Source organism: Rhyacophila brunnea, unplaced genomic scaffold (assembly GCF_057557595.1).
Source record: "Rhyacophila brunnea isolate RB1 unplaced genomic scaffold, BYU_Rbru_1.0 scaffold_9, whole genome shotgun sequence".
In the NCBI taxonomy this organism is placed as follows: Eukaryota; Metazoa; Arthropoda; class Insecta; order Trichoptera; family Rhyacophilidae; genus Rhyacophila; species Rhyacophila brunnea.
The window spans coordinates 5069715-5085770 of record NW_028233361.1 but is presented as its reverse complement, the minus strand read 5'-3'; positions in this window follow the sequence as shown (position 1 = coordinate 5085770).

Sequence of the window (16056 nt, the reverse complement as noted above, 5' to 3'; positions counted from 1 at the left end):
ACTAAACATTTATTTACGAGGATTGGTTATATTGTACTACATAACATTATGTATATTTATAATATTAATACTATCGACCGAAGGTACTTAATGGAATTTGAATTTAAATTCCAATGGATTTAAGTTTTGTACTATTCCATTTGAGTAGTTTTTTTGTGACCCGGGTTTCGCCATTTGGCATCTTCAGGCACTATGTGCACTTTCTCTTCAACCCTTCAACTATTCATAATTTGTCGACCTAATAGGTGGGTGATAAAGTTTTTGCATCCTTTATTGCAGTGGTGCACCCAGGATTTATTATTGGGGGGGCCCAAGTAGGTGGGTTAAAAATAGTTTTCATGCAAATGAAAAAAAAACATTTAGTGGGATTTGAAAATTTTATTTACAGAACAAAATCAAGTTTTATTTTCTTTTTACAAAGCTCTTGAATTAGTTCGGCCGTGGTTACTTTAATACATTGGACGCTAAAGACGCGCCCAGCGCGTAACGATTAAGATGGTCATTCGATATAATTAGCATGTTATTTAAAGGCCAGTCCATTTAATCTTGACTACGTCATGTTATGTCACCATGTACACCTTATAATGTTTGTTTTATGTATGTTTTTAAAAGGCTTAAGGTTAAAAATGATCTTTCACTGACGCATGTTATGACTGTGAAAAACTGTAACTAAAATTACCCTTAACAAAATGGAATTTATTTGATGTGAAAGTCAATACAATTAATGTGATACCTGAGCTTGTCGGATTTTACAGATTTCAGAATGATTAGGCCTTCTATTCTTCATCTAAAATTAGAGAAAGACTTTCTCGTTTTTTAGTTTTTATATTAGTTATTGTTGAGAAACCGATCACAAATAAGATGTTGAAAACTGTAGCAAGATTTTCAGTGCCCTCTTATAGAGACATGGATATACATCTTGGGCAGAAATCCAAATTTCCTCCATAGTTATTTCACAAAAATTATTTTCGATCGATTGATTCGAGTACGATCCGTTGACAAGGTGACCAATTCTTCGTCTTATCTTTGTACGAAAATTGAAAACTCGATGTATCAATCGTAGCAAATGGATTTCGTTTTTAGTCATAATTTTCTATATTTAATGCCGGCGCTCCATTGGCACGCAAGTCAGACGATTTACAGTCTTCGGACTTTTTTTCGCGTGGAGCACCCCACATCTGCAGACTTTTTAATCCGCAGACCAGGCTCGCTGGATTTCAAACATGTTTGATATTTTCCTCTCCGAGTTGCCAGACTTCGTCCGTCGATCACTATGCAAATTCGATTTGATATTAATACGCAATCATTCGGACCGAAAAAATCTGTAATTCGTGGGTCGGGATGTGTAGTCAGGTAAGTCACAAAACAGCAAAAATGAGTTATGAATGCCACTATACTAAAAAAAAAAAATCTTTCGTTCTGTGTAGTCAGATAAGTCGTACGTCTCACCATTAGCGAGATGCATTTTCAGTCTAAACATATTTTTTATTTTACGGGGTGTGTACACAGTTAAGTCACATGAGTAGTCAGATAAGTCAACGTTTTGTGTGACTTACCTTACTACTCATGGTTGGCTTATCTTCAAACGTCATACCTACTCTATGTTGATCTTGGTGAATCTAACGATTTTTTTAAGATATTTTGAGAAATTTTGAAAAAAAAATAACAACAGAACGTTGGTAAAATAGTCATATTTTAATAAATTATGACTTATATAAATAAGTATGTGTATTATTAGTAAATTATAAAAAATATACCAAATTTATCGAATTTGATTTATTTAAATCTAAAAACACGTAAAAAATATCCAAACAAATAATCTTGCTTCTAGGTTCAACCACATACTCCAATAACTTGTATGTTGACGATTCATATGGTAGCATAAAAGATCCTGATTTTAATATTCAAGAATTATTAGTCTAATTTACCAACATTGAAGAACCACACCCTTCATGCTTAAATAATGCTTCCACGATTACACATTACAACGTTGTTTTAAGCTATGACCCTCGTTCTCGATTCAGAAGAAATAATCACCAAAAACGTAACTTAAAGGATGATACAAAAGCCTCCAGAAATGATAAAGAAGTTGCATGAATTACTGGCAAAAGTTACAATGTACCTATAATGAAAGTTATGAATATGGAAAAAAGTCGTATCAGACAAAGCGAACCAGGAAAACAACATTTTCGCCAAGTAACAGTTCAATATCACTTGACTGTTGTACTGTTACGGAAACCAATTTGTAAAGGTTGTAGATTAAAAACATTAAGTGAAAGTCACAATTTTTTTGAACATGTTTTGAAAAAAAAAGTGCGACTGCTTCCGGTATACTCATTCAAGAAGATGCAAGAGGAAAAATATCCCTAAAAACAAAGATAGCGAACAAGATAGGCAAATAGCAAAGACACATATGTGACTGTCAGAAAATACTTACCGCCACATTTGACAATAACTGTGATGTATTCTCAATATTTGAAGAGTATTAGCTGTAATCCCATCAATATTCGTTTATACGCAGAAATATTCCATGGCATGAACTTAACATTCAAACGGCCAAATGAGGATACTTGCCAAAAATGCGATAAACTTATATACATATTATATACAAATTAAGAATTCCCCGGATGATGAAGAAAGAAATAAAAATCGTGAGGAATTGAAAGAGCATCATATCATGACGAAGCTGACTTTGCATATTCAGCTAAGAGTTGTGATAAAGAGTACTTGCAAGATTCCTCTTGCCAAATTGTAACATTTGACATGCAGCAATTTATGCCCGCACCAGTTGTTGAAAGTTCCCTGGCTTTTTACAAACGACATTTTGACAGTGCATGATTGTGATAATAACCGGGGATATTGCTTTGTATGCCATGAGGCTCTTGCTAATAGAGAAGCTAACGATATCGCTGCATGCCTGTTCAAATACTTAACCAAAGGGATACATGATAATATTAAGCATGTGATCATGTATTCTGATAGATGTGCGGGTCAAAACAAAAATAGCCACGTAGCTGTAATGTGCATGATAGCAGTGAAACATTCTGAGACTTGAAACAAAATTAATTAAAAAATTTTAATCCCTGGCCACACACATATGGAGTGCGATAGTGACCATCGCATAATTGAGAAGAAAAAAAAAGACATTTGGTGGAACGGTCGAACATCCTCATGATTGGGCCAAATCAATATGCGAGACTGCAAAGAAAAATCCTTTTCAAGTCACTGAAATAACTCGTGCAGATTGTTTTAACTACTCGTATCGTATAGACACATATGGGAATAAGTTTGTTTGGAGAGATGTTAAGTGGCTTTAATTCAACAAACACGAACCGGGAATAGTGAAATTTAAAAGAACTCTCGACGAGACGACTGCATTTTAACAAATTTCATATTTAAGACGAGACAAGACGAAAGATTTGATAGACTTACTTCCATATATTTCACCTTATTATAGAGAATTTTATGAGTCACTTGAGACATCTGAGACAGTCAGGGATATTTAACCTGATACAATTGAAGAAATCCATACTGAAGTTTAATGATAACGATGAACCTTTATAATATTCAGGTTTGTGTGCCTTTTCACTACTTAAATAACATTAAAGTAAAAATAAGTTATAAAAATTCTAATTATAAATTTATATAATATTTTGTTCAATAAACGAATAAGATTTATGTATAAAATGTGTGTTTTATTGCTAATATTAGTCGGATTTACATGAAAAAATAATAATAATACTTTGTGCGTAGTAAGGTAAGTCAATCATTTTTTGTGCAAATCCAGATAAATGAATTCCCTTTTTTCTAAACCAATTAAATTTTAATGAAACAAAATAGTTAGAATACTTCTAGGACATATAATTGAAAGCCAATTACATGTACTTTGATTTGTTACTCATAAAAAAACATAACTATAATTAGGGGAATGTGGGGAATTTTTTGAACTTTGTTTTTGCTATATCTCAAAATGACAATTTGTGACTTATCTGACTTCACATCCCGACCCACGAATTGTTTTAAACATTTTCATTGATTAATATGTTAATTTACACACTAGAAAATGAGAGATTTACCAATTATTTTTTTATTTGTATTTATGAAATTCATAAAAGAAATCGTATAACTTGTATTGTTTTCCCTGCTATATTATTGTATGCAAGTCTACATATAAATAACACAAAATTATAGGATTATCGCAAGACATTACGATAATCTCAACTTTTGACTTTTGACAGTTCGAATTTTTTATTCGTTCGTTGATCAGTAGCAGAGCATAGATAAATCGGACGATTTATTGTCCTCGGACTTTTGGCTCGCCAATGGAGCGCTGGCATAAGGAAGGAAAATAATATGCAATCTTTTCTTTCAATAAACTGAAATGTTCTGTTTTAGCAGGAGTAATTCCCACGGCATTTTCGTTCAATGAAGGAAACGTGTCTACTTTATTTTTCCCTATTATTCGATTTTTTCCAAAGAGTTATTTTTTTCGAAATCCTATCAATTTGTCAGTAGATTTAAAAAAAAAAATCGTCTTTTCCTTGAATGCTTGTGTTAATGTTATTTAAGTACTTAATTAAAAGTATCTGCTAAATATGCCATTTTAGCACACCAATCATCATCATTCTGAAGACAGTTTACAAAATCATCCATACTTTGTTAGCCATCCTTAATTTTGGAAAAAAGATTAACAATTCATTCTAGTTCTATGAATTGGCATAAAATTTCACCCCTAAATAACCATCTCACTTCAGTGTGAAAAAGCAAACATTCGTACTTAGCTTCCGCAGAAATGCAAAGTTTTTTTAAAAATGCCTGTTTTTAAAGGTCTGGATTTGATGAAATATACCATATTTACAACTTGGTATAGTACAGGTTTTAGTGCTGCGGTAATGTTTTCAAAACTATAGATTCCCTGTGTAAACAAAAACGTGCGCAGATATAATATTAGGGTTTCTTGTCTTAGCGAGGGTAAAAAATCTTTTAAATGAGCCTACCATTGACGGAGCACCATCCATACAAATTCCACTGTGATATTTTAAATTGTTCTAAATATGAAGAAATAGAATCAAAAACATCTTGTCATGTCGTACGCTCGGTGAGTTCTTTGCAGCATAGATATTGATTCACTATTTTGTTTTCATTTATGAAACGAAAAACTGTGAGGCCAACAGTAAATGCGTGCGATCGATTCGGCAACATCGAAATCACATTAGATCTTTCATCGGCTTTCATAATTTCAAGAAGGACTTTTTCGGTTATCACTATTTCGCGGATTTTTCTGCTTTTATCATTATTTTCGCGGTGCACTTGCAACAAGCCAGCGGTGCACCGGTTAAGAACCACTGGTCTAGAGCTACAATATTTATGCCAAATTCCACCGAAAAAAATGTTTTTTTTTAATTAACACCACCACCGACTGTGGTGGGCATGGCCCCCACATCATGAATTGGGCCCTTAAGCCAGGATGTTTGGTGGGCCACCTTACCTATCACCAGGGTTAAGGGCAATGTGATGTTCTACAGTAGTGTTCCCAAATGGTATTCCGTGGATTTATCTATATTTTTTAAATACTCCCTTGAATTATTGATTTGTCCGACCTCATATCATATTATCGATCGTTATCATACTATGACCTGAAGTTAGAGCGCCAAGGATCATGACAAAGTGGCTACCCCAACGGAAGAGACCCAGAGGCCGTCCAAGAAGGAGATGGGCTGACGCCGTAGAAGTGGACTGGCTTCATATAGGAAGATCCGGTAATTGGAGAAGTGTGGCGAGAGACCAGAGTGAGTGGAGAGCGGTTGTGGAGGGGGCCAAATCCCACCCCGGGATGTAGCGCCGTGGAAGAGTATCATACTATGAACCACTGGTCGCGACCCCCTTTTGTGGTAACCAAGTAGCATTCGACCCTTCGATATTGGATAAAATAACCATTTTTATTTTTCTAGAAACACTAAAAATAATTGTAATATAAAATTATACACGTGAATTATCATAATATAGTTGTTACGTATATTATATTTTCATCATACTACATATTTTTATGTTAATTTTGATGAAGTAGTATAGCACCACATGCGATTTTTTTTATAATATAACAAATTTCTGGTATGTGTTAATCACACAATTGGACGAGCCACCATGTCGGACCCTCTTAAGCCCGGGCCCCCAGGCTGTAGCCCTGTCAGCCCATGGTGGCCATGTCAGTCATGTGCCATCGTGGTGGGTGTAGTCGTTCTTTTTGCCGAATTTTTATCGTCGATTTTGGATTTTTTAATAGTGAAGTTCCAAAATATTAATTGAAAATGGAAAAAAAATATTATTGCATTTAACTTATACACAAACCTACCCAACAGAACACAGCCTAATTTCTCGCTTATCGGACTTTTGTCTATTGCATTTGGTGTACACCAATCCGGAATTCAGGTGGACACCAAGAATTTTTTGACATTTCCATTAGAGATTGGGTTTCTAAAAAAAACCCGACATTAGTGTTTCGAAATTTTTGTGTTCGAAATTAAAATCTAAGAATTTTTTCTAAAGAGCTGGTGAATTTGAAATCATTTTTTTGCCGTGTTTTTATTTGTTTAAGCTATTGACTTTCAATTTCAATGTTTTTGGGGGGTGCCAGGGCCCCCTGCCCTGGGTGCGTCACTGCTTTATTGTATTAATTTATTATATAAGTTAGAATTAATTATTATATTCGTTGTCAGTGTGTATTCAACTTTTGGTGAGTACACATAGTGCCTGAAGATGCCGAAAGGCGAAACCCAGCTCGCAAAAACGATTCAAATGGAATAGTACAAAACTTAAATCCATTAGAATTTTATGTGTATTTATCATGTCGAACAGGATTTAAACACTCAACTCCCGAAGTCTTAGATGGGTGCCTCCCACTGAGCACAGTAGGCGCTTTAAATTTATAGAGTACATAAAATTCGCAGCATGAGTACTTTAGTGTATTAAGTCAAAAATTATTATTTTTTCCGATCATTTTTATCATGCAGTTTTATTCAGAATTTATTACTTTAACGTACCTAGTCACTCAAACAAAATGTGAAATGCGATGTAATTGAGTTACTTCACTTTTGAAAATATTTTAAGAAGTTTACTGTTTTACTATATTATTAAGATACCTATACTATCCATTAATGTGATGTATCTTTTTGGTGCTATGGTAATGCTTCGATGTGATGTATATTTTGGTGCATTAGTGTATTATTTTGATTTGATATACTAAAGTATTAAGCTCATACAAAGTTCTTAAACTTACCGCAATATTACAGATATAAATGATTTGTACAGTCAGAAGCCAACAGCGGTGGAGTGAGGTTGTACAACTTCGCTTGCGTATTCGGGACGCTATTCGCCTGGTTACTCGCGAACGGTTATAAATACGGGATACAACAAAAATAATATTGTTTGTAAATGAATTTGACAATAAACTCAACATGTGTGGTCCCATGTGATTTTGACAATCAGTGCCAGTGCTTGAGAAAAAGTGAAAAATATTTATTGTTGCACGGATAGTGCACTTTGTGCGGGGAGTGCGTCAAACGCTGTGAAGCGAGAGGTTGTCCACACTGTTTTTTGTTCACACTGTTGCGCGAATTCCAAGACCGCGTGAACGGCAAAAGCAATAAAATGGAAAACACCACGATGGAAGTGAATGAAACCAAAAAAACGAAGAAGAAAAGAAACGATGATGAAGAGGAAGTGGTTGGAGAAAAAGAAGAAGAATGGCAAACGGTGACCTCTGGAAAAAAACCCAGAAGAGACTCTGGGGTCACTCCAAAGGGAAACCAAAACATCGTCATGATAGCGACGGGAAGTAAAATTCCATTAAAATTGAAAATAGCGCAGATGCTGCATAAGGCAGGAGTAAAAGTACAGAAAATTTACAATAAAAATTTAAAGACGTACATCCAAGTAGAAGACGAAAAAGAAGCAGATAAAGTGAAACAAGCTGGAGAACTCAAAGATCTCGGTTTTGTGACCAAAGAGAATGACTCCTGCTCTTATGGAGTAATAAGAAAAGTCGATATTGATATGGACCTCCAAGAACTGCAAATGGAAATCAAAAGTGATGCAAAAGTAATCAACCTTAAGAGGTTGACAAGAAAAGGTGATACAGGAGAGCTGACAAAGACCTCGTCAGTCAGTATTAAATTTGGGGAGAAAATATTGCCGAGAACAATTTACATATATGGAGTCTCTTTTGCTGTAGAACCGTATGTATTCAGGGTTATGCAATGCTACAAATGCTGGCGATATGGGCATATCGCGAACAATTGCGGACGTACAGTAGAAACGTGCCCTAAGTGTGGTGAAAACCACAAAACCTGCGAAAAAAATGAGGAAATTACGTGCATCAATTGCAAAGGTAACCACGCGGCAAACAGCCAAAAATGCCCAAAGTGGCAAGAGGAAAAGAATTGCAAAGAAGCAATGAAAAAAATGAACATACCTTTCAAGGAAGCAAAAAAAAATATGTTAAATAATAGCTATGCTGACATATTAAAACAAAAAAAAATCGTAGGAAGAGATGAAAGCGAAACAATTCAAAAAACTAAGGAAAACAAAAAGAAAGAAGAAGCGGTGGTAGAAGCTTCAGGCTCAACAATAATATCTACAGGTAGTAGCGTAAAGCCTACAAAAAATAAGAAAAATTCAAAGGGGAAGACAGAGGTTAACGCGATGGGAGAAATTATGAAAGTCTTGCTGAAAGGGGGAGACTGGCAGCAGATCATTAAACAACTAATAATTAAAGCAGTGGACTGGGTATGCAAACAATTCAAAGAAGGACACTTAAAGGAAATTCTAGGGGAGGTTCTGGAGCAAAATGGATAATAAAAAACAAATTAGGATTTTACAATGGAATGCCAGAAGTATGAAGCAAAAAAAGGATGATATAGAACTCTACTTAATAAGACAAAAAATTTCAATAGCATTAATCTCAGAGACTTGGCTGAGGTCTGAATTAGACTATCTGAAATTCAATGATTACACGATGTATCGAAAATACAGAAGGGATGGATACGGAGGAGAGCGATTCTGGTGCATAAAACACTGGCGTCTAAAGAAGAAAGAAAGAAAGACGGAAGAGCTAGACAAAATAATTATAAAGCCATTTAACAGAATAGGAGTGAGGACCTGATCGAAGGATCCCCTTCTAGAAGAGAAGAGGCGATATGACAGCGAGTCGCAGTCAAAGCCTCGGTAAAATCACAAAAAAAAAAAAAAAAATGATTTGTAACTTCAAACGATGATATCTCAAAACTATACTTTTGGAGTTAATACACTAAAGTACTCATGGTGCCAATTATTATTAAATGAATGAAATATACCTACACTATAAATTCATATAATATATCTATCACTACGACAAAAATTCTCATAAAAATGGTTGTTAAAAACATAAAAACCAATCGAGAAGGTAGTCAGTATATTTTCCCTTGATTGCTTTAGGTTTATTGCTTTCCTCGAGCATAAAATTCGTCGTAGTTAAAACATGTTTTAATAGCAATATTTTACGTATAAAAGCCTCCCTTATATCTTTTTATAAATTATAATGAGAATCGTGGGCTAGTTTTCTATGGTAGAAAAAAAAACTCATAAAGAGCCTGAAACAAAAAGGAAAAAAAGATCTGTATCTGTGCTCAGGAAGACGTATAACCGGTGTGTGTTTTTCCTTTTTCTCGTTGCGTGTGAAATGATATTGGGCGGCGACACCTCTTGTCCGGTTTTTCTTTGTATCTGTTATCGCGATACGTGTCCGAAGGTTTTCTTTAGCCCAGGGTGGTTCAACAAACAGAAATATACAAATAAACATTCATTCATTTTATAATGTAGTTTTAGTGAAATGTAATAAGCATAAGTATTTAGAATGCAACTTTTCTTAGTTCAGCTCCACACAAAGCTGGTTTCAATATTGCAATATTTCAATTGGAGTATAAAAAAAATGGACTCCATGTATGTAGTAGATAAATATAATCTAATAGCACAATAACGCTGCATAGTGGTATATACTACACGTCAGTTCTAGCTTACCGTAATGTCAGACAGTGGCGGGTTTAGAGACATAATATAATTTACCCCACTTACACGGTATCAGTTTTCTATAAAGCAGAAATCTTCTAAATATGAATATTTTTTACAATCTGAGTATAAAATATCTTCTTCTTCTTCGATGGCGCTACAGCTCAAGTCGAGCCCTGGCCTCCTCCACCGCCGTCCTAAAGCCGGAACGGTCCTCCGAACGTCTTTTCCAGTTCCTGATTTTTAGCAGCTGGTTGGCATCTTTTGTAATGTTATCACCGAATATCAAATGATAAATAAATTTTGACAACCTGACTATACCGAAAATGAGATTTTGATGGCATTTTGTTATAAAGCATGTTTTCTATGCTTACACATAATTTCAGACTCCTAAACCTATAAATAAATGCGTTATCGTTATTCACACAAAACAGCCAACTGCAGGTACCAAATTTCCAATATCGTAAATGGAACAACTCAGATTTTTATATATTTTATCTTTATATATAAAAGGGAAGCTAAAGTAGTGTAAAAAATCTAGGTGTATTTTTGGAATTGTTAACTTATTCCGCTCGCTAGTTAAATTATTATGTTTTTTCTCTTTCTTGAACAATTTGCCCAAATGGAGTTACCCGGTTTGCAGATTATGCAGTTATATTGCTATATGTACTTTTAACAGCAAATGGCGAGTTATTTTACAGGTAAACGATTCGTAAGGGGACCTCCAAAACTATCAGAACTTTGAGTCTTCACGAAGCTAAAACCGTCATTGAATTTACCATTGCTGCTTATTCTCATGGTTTACAGGGGGATTTTAAAAGTATAAACTTTGACAATGAAATAATATATCAGTTTTGCATGTATTATAAATAAATTATTGATCAAATACAACACATCTGTAGGCATCTATCTCAAATAATTATAAATAAATATACATATTCGAGCTTTTTGGTAGGCAATGTATTAATAGTTAAGTATTTGTTTATCTATATTTTGAGGACCATTTCTTGGTTGATGGAAACCCCTGCGCGAAGCTAAGTAGGGGAGCTTTGCGTCGATGACGATGGTTACACTACGACACGATGTTCATGTATTTTGATAAAGACACTGATTTTAAACACGCTCGCGACGAAAAAATAAATAAAATCAGGTTTTATTTAGAGCCAGAGAAACCAAAATTAAAATAATAGCTTTTTTATGAAAATATTTTCACTACGGTCGCATAAGCTCTGTCACTACACATTCAAAAACATTGCAATAATGATTTGATCAAGCATTTCAAAAATATATTAAATATAATATCCAATTTTAGGTAGGTAACGGTGTTCACTAGATATTTTACAACGTTTTTATTAGCTCGTATTCTTGTTTGTTCGGTGGTTGTTTGTCCAGGAAAAATCTTGCAATCGATTTTTAACTAACTTCCCGACTAGCTAGACGTTTGAAACTTTTAGAATATATCACAACACGATGCAAATGCATTCTTTTAATACTTTTAGCCATGTTTAAGTAGAATTGAATTCATTTTCAGTTAATTCTGTTTTGTATGGAAAGTTATTTCAGAAAAATTCCGTAAAAAGTAAAAGACTATTATTGGTTGCTAAGGAGGTGGTCGTAGCAACTAAATTATTAATATATGAGTGCGTTACCCTGGATATCAAAATGAAATGTCAAAATGACATTTCAGTAGTCTGTATTTGTTTGTTTGTTTTTTATTTACTTCATATCAAGTACAAGTTTGAGCATATTGAGCATAATAATTCAACAGAAAATTTAAAAACGTTGTTTATAAAAGGTTATTTTTATCTTGTAATTATTTATTAATTTATTTTATATAGTATATAAATGTGGCATAATAGTGTTTGGCCAATACGCCATAATGCAGAGTAAAAATATAATGTATACAATGATTATAAGTCTGTAAACATAACTTCTCACCGGATGACCATAATTATGTTCTACTTTGGAGCGAAAATTACTGTGGTCACTGAATGGTATTAATCACTAATGTATTTAATAGATAGTATATTTTACTAACTGAAATTTACGCTTTGAAATTTAAACGATGACCAGAGTGTAGGTACTCGAAAGAAAATGAATTTAAATTCTAATTGATTTAAGTTTTGTACTATTTCATTTGCAAAAATGTATTGCCATTTGAGGCATTCATTTCTCAATCATGACTCAAATGGAATAATACAAAGCTTGACCAATTAGAATTATAATATTTAAAATTAAAATGAAAGATATATTTGTATATTATATACGTAAGTCCAACTAATGAAACGATAATAGGTTCTATAATATGTCGTAGATGTAGTCATATAGTGATAACCAAGGAACTCTAAACTATTACAGGACCGCTCCAAAAATTGTTGAATCGACACAAGTTCGGTAGTAACAGTGAAGAACTAAGGAACGAGAAGAATCTGTGGAGCTAAGAGAGGCCTTCATCCAGAGATGGATCCTCCCCGTCCAGTGACGTCCTTAGACAAAATGCCGCCCCTGGGCAGTGCCATAATGCCGTCCCATTTTTTATACAATATTTTTAATATCCTTGCTCGTGTCATTTCTTGTCACCAAGGACGTCGAAGGGTAACGGAAGTAAACTAGACATCGCAAACCCGGCAAAAATTAAAGTCATGTTAAACCTTTTATGCCAATTAATACATTTTGTTTCCAGCCAGTGAGCTGAATTTTTGAACAGAAAGATATTTCGTTATAAAGTACTCAGTTTAAGTAGTTATTTCTTTGTATAACAAATGATTTTCCTCGGTTTGCCGCCCTTCAAGTAAGTGCCGCCCCCAAGCGACGCTCAATCTGCCTACCCCCACGGGACGTCACTGTCTCCGTCTATAATCTAAAGTTAACATAAGGTTAGTGAAAAGAGAAAATATTTTCATAGCAATTTAACATACAGTTATACAAAACTAAAATGTAAAAGCTGTAAAATAATATTTTCAGTTGCAACCGTAGGTGCAAGATATTGCACTGAACGCATTATTAATATGCGTCGGTTTAACACTTGGAGACGTCGCGACGCCATATTCCATGCATTTCTAGTGTGAGAGATAAATTAGAAAGATTCGCAGACGCGCGAAGGTTGCCAACCCTTTTCCGCTTCCTTTAAATATAAACTGCAACGGATTTTCGCAAAAATAATATGGAAAACTGCACGGTTAAAATATTGATCCAATACTAAAGGGTTTTCCATAAATGACGTCATAAGTTTTTGGATATTTTTGACAACACTTTCTCCAATGTCACATTTCGTCACAATATATTTGTCAATAATATCACAACAATATGTCATTTCATTATATTTTTATACCTCGCCATTTGATAAACAGTAAATTTGCTAAGAATATATGATAAGTATGTTAAAAATATATGTAAGTTATGTGTATAAACATGATCAAACACGCGCGTTACCATGATCTTACTCCCTATTTCATTTATCGTTTGTCAATTTATGGCTATGGCCGTATGTTGTAGCTTAGCCACTGGGAAATGCCAATAGAAATGGGGTATTTAAAAAAAAATACTACCTTATTCTTAGGTCAATACTTATTATAAAGCAAACATTATTCGTAGAATGTTTATCACATTTGAATGGTTAATGACCTAGCTTATAATCAGTATCTTTAAAATTATCTTTAAATGTGTAAATATTGCCCATTTTTTGAATAATAAAATGCCTAATTCTTGTCAAATTTGGGATCACAGAGATTATCAATATAATTTTTATTGTAAATATTTTACTATAATAATGTCGACATAAATTTTTGGTTTTATAAATGCTTTTAAAAATTAATATATATAAAAAATCTTAACACCACTTCACATGGACGTACCGAAATAGGACTATATTCTAAAACATTAGAGCGAGAGGTTTAAAAGAATACTATTTTATGCAATAAAAATACTTTATGCAGTCATTAAATGTTAAAATAAATATAAAGGATAATAAGGCTTCAAAATTATATAAATAGATTATCTACAACGTTTAAGGAATGTCCAGGATCATGTTTTGAAAATAGCATAAAAGCTCCATTTTGACCTACGCGGCCCACGTCCCCCCTTAAGAGATATATTTCGAAGTATAATACAATAAAACAAATAGGTATATTCTGTGAGTACCTACCAAATGTTACCTTTTCGTATGTATGGCTGTGAACCGATGCCCGAGGAATCTTATCAAGGCCCAATGGTTTTGACTTTTGAGTTTTGAGAATCGATGTCACCCCCGAGGTACACTAGTAAAATCGCGTTAAAAACTCAAATGAGTCCTTGGTGATAGATGTGATAATTTGTTTGGGATACATGCTTTGTGTTGCCCGAGAGTGCGAAACTCGTCTTGTGGCATGACCGCACGGATTCCGACATGTCTGATGGTACATGTCGATAAATGGTGGAAAATTAGTTGTACTTGTACTATGCTCAGAAACTGAAGTATGACGGATTATAATTAAACACAAAATTAAGAAATATTACCTTAAGGCTATACCTACTTCAGTTGAGGCATGGTCTAAAAAGATCGTGGCTAGGCGATGCGCGGATTGTGCAAATGACGCGTGCCGAACGAAATACAATTTGTCATAAAAATCCAAAATGCGTCCATTTAATGTTATATTACTAATAATAATAGTGTATTCATTGACATGTTTTCTTTTTTAAGTACATACGTAAAGTTTTTTAGTCATCTTTACACGATTTAAGAATATTTTCATCCGACGCCATGACAAAACAAATCGACCTGGGGACATTTCAACTGTCGGTCTCCGATTGGCGACGAGTGAGAAGTTTCGTCGCACCTACTGTTGAAAATTATTTGCCGTTTCACTGAAGTACGCTCTTAAGTAAATATTGTAATCCATACTTAGTTATATCATCATTAACTGGGGTCGATTCTCCAATTCGTGAACAATGGGCTTCATGCCAGTTTATTTATACGAGAAATATCAATAATACAGACCTTTGTTGTACGATGTAAACATAGTTATTGAAGCATTCAAGGGAAATTCCCTTTGCGCTTAACAGACTTTCCACGAAGATTGGTTGTTAGCTATTTTCAATATGTTTTTGAACTTCTAGGTTGAGCAAGTTAGCAAACATTAATTTCTTGTAAAAATATGTTAAAACTCTTGATTAAGTGGCGGCCAAAATCCACGTCGGATTGTAGAGCCAATGGAAAAATATTATGAGGTTAGCACTGCGTGTTATACGGAGATGCATACATGGAATAAAGCGTACGGATAAAACCGGGATAGTTAAATCAAGGAACAAACGAGTGTATGCGATGTTATAGAGTTAGAGAGTCCTCAAATGGAAGAAAAGACAGTCTCTGAACAAATTAATTTAGGCATCCTGTGCTACAAAAGATTTAGAAAATATCTGAAATGTAAACAGGCCAATGCACCACATAATATATAGATTTGGCGCCGTTTCTTCTTCTTCTTCGGCCAAATCCGCCCCTTAGTTGGAGCATATGGACACCACGCGGCGCCTCCAAGAATCTCTGTCGCTCGCCAGTCTTGCTTCGTTTCAGTTCAAATCAGCATCCTGTAGCTACGCCGTATACACTCTTTAAATCGTATTTAGCGGCCTTGCAGGATGCCGGAATCTGGTCGGCTTGAAGAACAGACAAGTCAGGTTGAGGTTTTCTTCTGGCATCCGCAGCACGTGGCCGAGCCAGGTCCAACGTCGCCTATTCACTCTCAGAATAATGAGAGGCTGCTTGGTGCGTTCTCCTATCTCCTCATTGTTATTAAAGTCATACCACCCAGTATCCGTCGCAAATATCTGTTTTAGTAGCCCAGTATACGGTTGCTCTGAGCCTTTGTAAGGTGCTATGATTGGTTACCGTAAAGCAGCACCGTCAGAATGCAAGCGTCGAATAGGCGGCATTTGATTTCGACCGCGTACAATCATGAGTAATAGATACTTCGCATTGAGTTGAATGTTGCTCCAGCCATTCCCATTCGGATAGCGAGCTCTCTCTGCAAAATGCCATCT